Source organism: Saccopteryx leptura, chromosome 7 (assembly GCF_036850995.1).
Source record: "Saccopteryx leptura isolate mSacLep1 chromosome 7, mSacLep1_pri_phased_curated, whole genome shotgun sequence".
Lineage (NCBI taxonomy): Eukaryota > Metazoa > Chordata > Mammalia > Chiroptera > Emballonuridae > Saccopteryx > Saccopteryx leptura.
The window spans coordinates 1,750,679-1,760,345 of NC_089509.1; the positions used below are offsets into that span (position 1 = coordinate 1,750,679).

Below are 9,667 nucleotides of genomic sequence, written 5' to 3' on the forward strand. Positions count from 1 at the left end.
CTAATGACCATCTCTCTGAATCATCAGCTTTTCTTCTTTCCTGTAGTTTTCTTTTTCCTCCCTCCCTTTCTTTCCTTTCCTCCCTCCCTCCGTTCCTCCCTCTCTCCCTCTTTTCTTTGTTTTTTTTTCTTTCTTTCTCTTTCTTTCTTTCTTTCTTTCTTTCTTTCTTTCTTTCATTCTTTCATTCATTCTTTCATTTTTCTTTCTTTTTAAAACCTGAGAGGAGAGGAGATAGAGAAACAGACTCCTGCATGTGCCCCCATAAAGATCCACCCAGCAACCCCTGTCTGGAGCTGGTGCTCTGCTCAACTGAGGTCATGCTCACAACCGAGCTATTTTTAGCACTTGAGGTAGAAGCTCACAGAGTCATCCTCAGTGCCTGGGGCTGATGCACTTGAACCAATGAAGTCATGACTGAGGGAGGGAAAGAGAGAGACATAAAGAGAGAAAGAAGGAGGAGGGGAATGAGGAGGAAGGGAGTGGAGAAGCAGATGGTAGCTTCTTCTGTGTGCCCTGTCTGGGACATCTACATGCCAGGTGATGCTCTACCATTGAGTCAACTGGCCAGGCTCTTCTGTACTTTTCATTAAAAATCAAAGTATGTTCTGAAAATGATCTGAGTACCAAACTCGTACCAAGGTGCTAATGATTGATAAAACTTTCCCACATTTAACAGTCTCAAAGGCATTCTCCTTAAGTCAAGAATCTTATGCTCAAAGCATATCTTTCCATATTGGAATATCAAGAGTGTGGGAAAAAGAGAATAGAATTGTGGAAGTTGAGGGTAGAGACCCCCCCGGTCCAGATAGACCTTTTTTTGTTTGTTTGTTGAATCATACCATGTGGATACTGTTTATTTACACACATAAATGTCCAGGCCTGCACAAATGTCACAAGAACTGAACAATAATGAAACAAGAATGAGATGGTGAAGAGCTGCCAAAATAGTTCTATAATCTCTTCTTACCTTCTCTTTTTCTGTGTCCATATTGGTTTCCTCAATTTTGGGGGTTGAATGTACCCAGATACATGTTGTATTTGTTGTTTTATTGTCCATACAAAGCCCCTTTTGTTTGAGTGTATATCCCTGACCTAAGGAAGATGTGTTAGGCCCAATACCAGCCTCCTGGTATTTATGCCCTGTGTAACACCTCCCTTGTGTTGGATTGGATTTAGTGAAGTTCTAGTAAATAATATCATAATGCCACTTCAGAGATTGGACTATGAATTCACTGTGGCTTCTACTGGGGGGCTATCTCTGTTTCTCAGACCCCTTGCTCTGGGAAAATCAAGCTGCTGTATTGTGAGTCACTCCATAGACCCACATTGTGAGGGGCAGAGGCCTATCTACAACCATGTAAGTGAGCCTAGAAGCAGGTTTCCACCCCCTCAACCTACCATTCAGCTGAACCTTTAGATGAAACTGCAGCTTTGAGTGACAAATGACCTCCCGTGATGGGGCAGGGCACAGTCAGAAGAGGATAAAGATGGGGTCTTCTAGGCTGCAGAGCCTAGCACAAGGAGCCTGGTTTCCAGGGAATAATTGTGGTGCTAAAAAACTCTTCAAGAGGGCCTAGACACTGCTTTCCTTTAAGGTGTTATAAAATAGATTAGTAAGAAGGAGTATTAGTGTCTTTCCAAAGCTCTGTTCTGAGATTTTTCTATTTGCTAGTAGGAGACATTGCAGCGGAAATAGTTTTTATTCTGATTTTAAATAAGATAAGAGAATTCTGGCATGGCAGGGCCAAAGAGCTACTTTTAAGAGAATGAAAATGGTTACCAAATTACGGCTAGTGCATAGCAAGAGCATAATTAGAATGTTCTGGCCCACACTGGGGGCTAGTTCATTTTTAGGAACCTGGAATTAGAGTAGATAGTCATATCACTAAAAGTTTACTTGATCTCTGGAGCAAACTAATAAAAATTCTGTAAAAATGTGGTGATGAAGTTATGGCCCTTAACTAACACCTGATCCAAGTCAGTGGCTGAAGCTGAGGCTGTGAACCAAAGGGAAGACAGGCTTCCTTGGAGGGAAAACATGCAGGATCATCACAAGGATGTAGGTACTATGACTCTTTCTTTGCACAGGGTCTGTGTCTGTTTGGAGAGTAACTGTGTACTGGGGGCAGGTATAACCAGTCCTTTTGGGGAGTATTATTTTTTTTATTATTTTTCTTAAGTTAGAAGAGGGGAGGCAGAGAGACAGACTCCTGCATGTGCCCCAACCAGGATCCACCTGGCAAGCTCACTAGTGGGTGATGCTCTGCCCATCTGGGGCGTTGCTCAGCAGAGCTCTTCTTAGTGCCTGAGGTTGAGGCCATGGAGCCATCCTCAGTGCCTGGGACCAACTTGCAGCAATAGAGCCATGGCTATAGGGAGGGTTAGAGAGAGAGAAAAAGAGAGAGAGAGAGAGAGAAGCAAGAGGGGGAGGGCTGCAAAAGCAGATGGTGGCCTCTCCTGTGTGCCCTAACCAGGAATTGACCGGGGATTTCCACACACTGGGCCGATACTCTACCACTGGGCCAACCGGCCAGGGTAGGGAATATTATTAACACTAGTTCTGATATAGGTCTAATTTCTGTGAAATAAGAATATTAATGTTGTTTACTGTTTTTTGGAGGGAGTAAAAAACAGATTTATGGATTTTGGCCTGAGTTTGCTTTGCTTTATTTGAGATTTTTCTTGTTTCTTGAGTTAGGCTTGTAATAAAGTTCCCTCTTAGGATTGCTTTCACTGCTATTGTATAGATTTTGGGTTATATTTTCATTTGTTTCCAGGTATCTTCTGATTTCTTCCTTGATCTCATTGTTAACCAATTCATTGTTGAGTGATATGTGAGTTAGTTTTCAGTGCTTGTGTGTTTCTCATTTTTCTTATGATTGAGTTCTATTTTCATACAATTGTGGTCAGAGAAGATGCTTAATATGGTTTCAATCTCTTTAAATTAATTGAAACTTGTTTTGTGTCCTAACATATTGTCTATCCTAAAATATATTTCATGTGAACTTGAAAAGAATGTCTATTCTTCTGCTTTGGGGTGAAATGCTCTGAAGATATTAGTTAAATCCAGCTGATTTAGTGTGTCATTTAAGGCCACTGTTTCCTTGTTGATTTTCTGTCTAGAAGATCTATCCATTGATGTCAATGGGATGTTAAAATCCCCTTCTATGACTGTCTTGTTGTCAGTCTTTCTCTTTATTCCCATCAAAATATGCTTCATATATCGTATATTTAGGTGCTCCTATGTTGGGTGCATAAATGTTTACAAGGGTTATATCCTCTTGTTGGATTGATCCCTTTATCATTATGTAGTGACCTTCTTTATCTGTTATTATAGCCTTTGTTCTAAAGTCTTTTTTAAAATTTATTATCTATCTATCTATCTATCTATCATCATCATCATCATCATCATTATCATCTATTATTTTTAATTGAGATTTTATTGGGATGACACTGGTTTACACAATTATATAAGTTTCAGGTGCCCAGTTCTATAACACATCTCTGTACACCATATTATATGTTCACCATCTCCCCTCCCAACTCAAGTCAAGTCTTTGCCCATCACTATTTATCCCCCTACACCCTCCTCCACTTCCCTCTTGCTGTGATCACCACTGTCATCTGTGTCCATGAGGGATTTTTTGTCCTTTTTTACTCTATCCCTCCACCTCCCTCACCAAGACTCCTCCTGATAGTTGTCAATCTGTTTTCTATGAGTCTGTATCTATTTTACTTGTTAATTTTTTTCATTAGATCCCACATATAAGTGAGATTATATGATATTTGTCTTTCTCTGACTGGCTTATTTCACTTAACATAATACTTTTCAGGTCCATCCATGCTATTGTGAAAGATAAGATTTCCTTTTTTATGGCCATGTAGTTTTACGTTGTGCCATAGCTTTTTCATCTACTCATCTACTGATGGACACTTGTCTATTGTAAATAATGCTGCAGTGAACATGGGAATGCATATATATTTTCAAATTATTGTTTTGGGATTCTTAGGATATATTCCCAGAAGTGGGATAGCTGGGTCATAAGGCAGGCAGTTCCATTCATTTTTAATTTTTTGAGATAATTTTATACTGCTTTCCACAGTGGCTACACTGATCTGCATTCTCACCAACAGTGCAGGAGGGTTCCCTTTTCTCCATATCCTCACTAGCACTTGTTTGCTGGTGTAGTGATGGCAGTCATTCTGACAGGTGTGAGGTTTCAGTGTGGTTTTAATTGGCATTTCTCTGATGATTAGTGATGTTGGGCATTTTTTCACATGTTTATTGGCCATCTATCTGTATGTCCTCTTTCGAAGACTGTCTATTCAGGTCCTTTGACCATTTTTTAATTGGATTTTTTTTTGATGTTGAGTTTTGTAAGTTCTTTATACATTTTGAGTATTAATTCCTTAGCAGATATATCAGTGAATATGTTTTCCCATTCAGTGGGTTGTCTTTTCATTTTATTGATGGTTTTCTTTGCTGTGCAAAAGCATTTTAACCTTGCTGGGTGGGTAAAGTAGTATTGGTTGTAGGTCTTTGCTTTCCATCACTTAGCATGTTTTATGAAAATCTCTTCTAGCCTAAAGTTTTTCTGTTGAGAAATCAGCTGACAGTATTATGGGGGCTTGCTTGTAAGTGAGTAACTTTCTCATTTGTTTTTGAAATTCTATTTTTGTGTTTAACCATTTTAATTATCATGTGTCTTGGTGTGGACCTCTCTGGGTTCATCTTGTTTGGTACCCTCTGTGCTTCCTGAACTTATATGTCTTTTTCCTTCACCAGGTTAAGGGAGTTTTCAGTCATTATTTTTTCAAATAGGTTCTCAATCCCTTGTTCTCTTTCCTCCTTCTAGTACTTATATGTTGTGGATATTGTTATACTTCATGTTGTCCCAAAGGTCCCTTAAACTATCCTCTTAAATTTTTTATTTTCTTTTTGCCGCTCTGTTGTTTTCTGCTACCTTATCTTCCAAGTCACTAATTCTACCATCTACTTCATCTAACCTACTATTTAGTTCTTCTAGTGTATTCTTAATTTCAGATACTGTATTCTTCATTTCTGACTGGTTCATTTTTTATGGTTTCTATGTCTTTTGTCATGCTATTGTAATTTTAAGTTTCTTGAGCATTATTTTAACTCTTATTTTGAACTTTATATCTGGTAGATTGCTTTCTTCCATTTTCTTTAGTTTTTTTTTTCATGATATTTCAACTGTTTTTTTATTTGGGGCATGTTTTTTAGTCTCTTCATTTTGGCTGCTTTGAAAAAATATATCTCTATCTATATATCTATATCTATATCTATATATCTATATATCTATATGCTAGAACTCCTATATTGTCTTTCTCTGACCCATAAAGTCTAGGATATTATGGGAGAAATGGTCAAATTAAACTATCCTTCACTACTAAAATAGTAAAGCAAAGTAATTCTGCATTTCAGGTGAATTGTAATTTTGAGAGCAACATCAAATCTTGACTTTTATTCAATTTGGCCAGTATAGAATAAAAATAGGTCTTAAAATAAAAACTTTGAATTATTGCAAACTGAATAATATGATTATAGTTGGGTTCACCAGCTAATCTTCTTTTAAGGTCAGCTGATTATTAACCTTAATTCCCTTTTGTCATGTAAGCAAACATATTCTCAGGTTCCAGGGATTAGGTTGCAAACATTTTGAAGAGGCCATTCTTATTGTTGTGTCCTCCGATAAATTACTTCTCCCTTGAATACTAAAACTTTAAAACTAGGATATTCCAGACTCACAGGGTTGGAAATCAATGTTTTAAGTTATAATCATTGGGCTTGGGAAAATTTATTGAGATGACAAGCCCAAGTATTTTCATGGTGTTATTTCTGACTCTGTGTACTTACCAAGTTGTCTAGTAAAAATGCAATTTTCTGAGTACCCTGTCAGTATGATGTCATTGCCCATACTTTGAGTGAGTATAATATTCTGGATGATGGTGACGTGGGAAATATTTCTGTGGATTAGAATACTGCACAAAGCTGGTGATTTAACAGCTCCCAAAACAAGGTAGTAAAGGAACATTGACTATTTTGAGAGCAACATCAAATCTTGACTTTTATTCAATTTGGCCAGTATAGAATAAAAACTTAACATACCTCTCTAAGCTATGTTAAGTTTTACACTTGATCTTAGCCAAAAGGCCGAGAAGCGATAAACTATGTTAAATTTTAAAATTTTGTTTTGTTTTTCTTTTCTGCTCATTGAAATAGAGTATTTCCGAGTTGATAGCTTATATAACAGGTGCCAGGGAGTAAGAGAACATGAGATAAGCAATGAAGGTCAGGAGATATCATTACTGTGTTTCATACACATGGACTGTATCCTCTAATTCTTTGTCTTATCTTTTAATATATATGTTTCTAATTATAATTGATTTCTTATCTTTTTCCTTTCTCTCACTACTGACTATAGCTTTGATGATGGCTATTTTATAATTAATACCTAGAATACTGAATATAGAGACAGGATGGCAAGAGAAGTGGAAGCAGAATATATAGGGACTAGAAATCTTTGATTGGGGTAGAATTACTGATATATGAGGGATGGCTCACCCTGGGGAGGGTGAAAAGTATTTTCAGTACTTTAAAGGATATTTGTATTATGTTAGGACAATTTTAGGCCATTTAAATGTGGGAAGAAGAGAGTAAAGATTTTTTGAGGAGCCGAAGGGATATAGTGCCATATACATATTATTTTTTTTGACATACTAGTCTCCAAATAACCCACTTCAAGAAATAAAATGGGACAGTTATCATCTATCCTGGCTTCCTGGCAACAAGGGTGCAAGCATGTTACCTAACTTGAGTCAACTGAATGTTCTTGCTTAGGACTTTAAAGTGAGTGACAGTTGTACAGGATATGCAGAGATTATCTTCTATGGCTGACAGGCAAAAGTCCAGTGACAATGGTCCAAGTGATGGTGTGCTATGAAGACTGCCCTCAGGGTACAATCTTCTCAATGCCTTATTTTTCTTAGTACTGCTTTCTCTTCTGCACCTGAACCCCCAAACTTTCATTAATTCTGTGAGCTGGCCAATGCACTGCAAGTAAATTCTTTTTTCTCTTGGGCATAGCTAGAATAGTTTTTTCTTTGTTATTTGTTTTCCACAACACTGACTGTTAGAGTGTTCAGTACTAGCTAACTCACTTTGTGTGCATGAGTGTGTGTGTGTGTGTGTATGTGTGTGTGTATTTTAAGATTTCATTGGGGATATTAGAGAATTAGCAATGGGGACTTCCAAAAGCCTGCATTAGAGAAGGAACCAAGCTAATTTACCTATAGACATCATCCTAAAAAAGCTCGGGGCAGAAATTGTCACTAGAACAAATGGGCTGGTTCACATCTGGGCTAGAACTATGGAAAATTTTGTTTGAGTTGTTTTCTACTTTTCACACTCTACCGCTCTGCCCAACATTTAAAGAGGAGGCCAGGGACACTTTGCTTGTGCAGAAGCCCCTCAGAAGATATTTTGACTTCTGAGTTTAACAGAGAAGATGAATGTTTTGGGTAATGTTTCACCAATCTTTGCAAGTGCCTGGCACTTCAAAAGTGTGCCCCATGACAGATAAGAGGAGTGGGAGGCTAAAGGTTAAAACGTTGAATGGAATGACCTTGCTTTGCCTCAGTTTACCACCAGGTCCAAATCTCAGTCTGGAGACTCAGAAACTACTGAAATGTTTGCATTCGCCTGGATGTGAATTGAGAACAGCCTTTGTTGGAGTTTATTTCTAAGTGAGCAGAGAAGCTTAGGGATAAAGAGATGGTTTCCCAGGCCTTTAAGCCAAAATAAAAATTGAAGCTCAGTGTTTCTTTGGCAAAACAACTTCTGCTGGGGCCACTGGATTCTTGTTCCTTTTTTCCAATGGCTTCGTGATTTCACTGAGGTGGCTATAGTTTGGGGATTCCTGACCACAGCATGAGTGACTTGCTGTGCACCTGTATCCTTCTCTTCATATGCCCATGGCCCATGCTCTCCACAGTCGTGTCTGTGCAAGCACCATGCACAGGCCTGCTCTCTGCTAATGCCTCTCTCTTGAAATGATATGATAGCTGTACAACCCCTTTCCCCAATATCACCATCTGTACAAATCCCCAAAATATCACCATCACAGTCCATCCTGAGTTAAGCAGTTCCCTCCCTAGGCTGACTCAGAGACCCAAGCTAATTTTACTTCATGGCTTTGCCATCTTGCACTACAATGAGGCAGGTCTTGTGTTATCCACCTGGAAGATGGGGGAAAGGTGTGGAAAATCAAGCTCCTAGTACTCAACCACGTCATTCCGGAAGTGACATATATCACTTTCTTCCACATTCTGTTGGCAAGCTGTGCAGGTACACCCAAATGCAAGGGGAGCTGGAAATGTAGTCCCTGGCTGGGCTTCCCCACCAACAACTTGATGCCATAGAGGGGAGCATGTGGCCATCTCTGCTGTTCCACCTGATACCAAACACCTTCTTCAAAACCAACCTTTGACTCACCACCATGGGGGAAGCAATTCTCCCTGTGCCTTGAGTATCTGAAAACATTTCACTTCATTTTTACTCCAGAATATTTATAATTTTCAAAAGAAGAATAGAAAGATATCCCACTGGAGACCTCTATGGTAGGGGAGGTGCTTGGAATAGGGGGATTCCTGTTGTCTTCAGGTCATGTGCCGAGAGACACACACTCACCTCTGTGCTAAGGAGGGTCAATGTCAAGTCTTGAAGTCTGTCCTGATCAGAGAAGGGGCAGAAAAACCCTTAGCATAGATTTTCAACCATTAGAGATTTCCAGTGGGCTATCTTCACAAGCTTGCGAAACACACTATTTCACCATTCAAACGCTGATCTGACATGATCTCAGATGTGATTGTTATTCCCTTGGGGAACATGCCCTAATAACCCCACACTCCAGTAACAAGAGGTATTAGAGAAGCAATAAGCTTTTATTTACTAGCTGCACTCAAGATATGCTACCTATGAGAGATGCTGAAGGCAGAAGAGCTTTTTTTTTTTTTTTAAAGATATTTATTAATTTATTTGAGAAAGGAGAGAGACAGGGGGGAGGAGCAGAAGCATCAACTCCCATATGTGCCTTGACCAGGCAAGCCCAGGGTTTTGAACCAGCAACCTCAGTATTCCAGGTCAACGCTTTATCCACTGCACCACCACAGGTCAGGCCTAGGAGCTTTTGTTTATTCAAAGATTTACTTAAAAAAATTAGAGTAGCCTGTTTTTCTAATGGTAAAATAAATACTCATTAAAAACAGTTAACAATAAAAAGTGGTGTAGAAATAGGGAAATTACTTCTAATTCTACCCCCCACCCCCAGGGACAGCCTCTAGAGATTTTCAGGGTTTCTATTTGGTTTTCTTTCTAAGCACCTGCACATGTATGTGTGTGTCCTCCTTGTTCTTTCCCATAATAGAATTGTGCTATATAACTAGAATTGTATATAAACTGTCTCCCTGCTCTCCCTTTAAAACATTTTTTTATTATGAAAGCTTACAAACACATACTAAAGTAGACTCAATAATATATATGGCTAATCTCCATTTATAACTAATCTAGTTTCATCTTCAGCTCAGTTTATAACCACCTCAGATTATTTTGACACAAATCCTAGCCATCATATTATTCACATAGAAC

At 38.7% G+C, this 9,667-nt stretch overlaps 1 pseudogene; it reads right to left on the reverse strand.

Moving 5' to 3' along the window:
• Window positions 1–6,037: 6,037 nt before the first annotated feature.
• Window positions 6,038–6,187, reverse strand: LOC136379159 (U2 spliceosomal RNA; annotated as a pseudogene).
• Window positions 6,188–9,667: the final 3,480 nt, after the last annotated feature.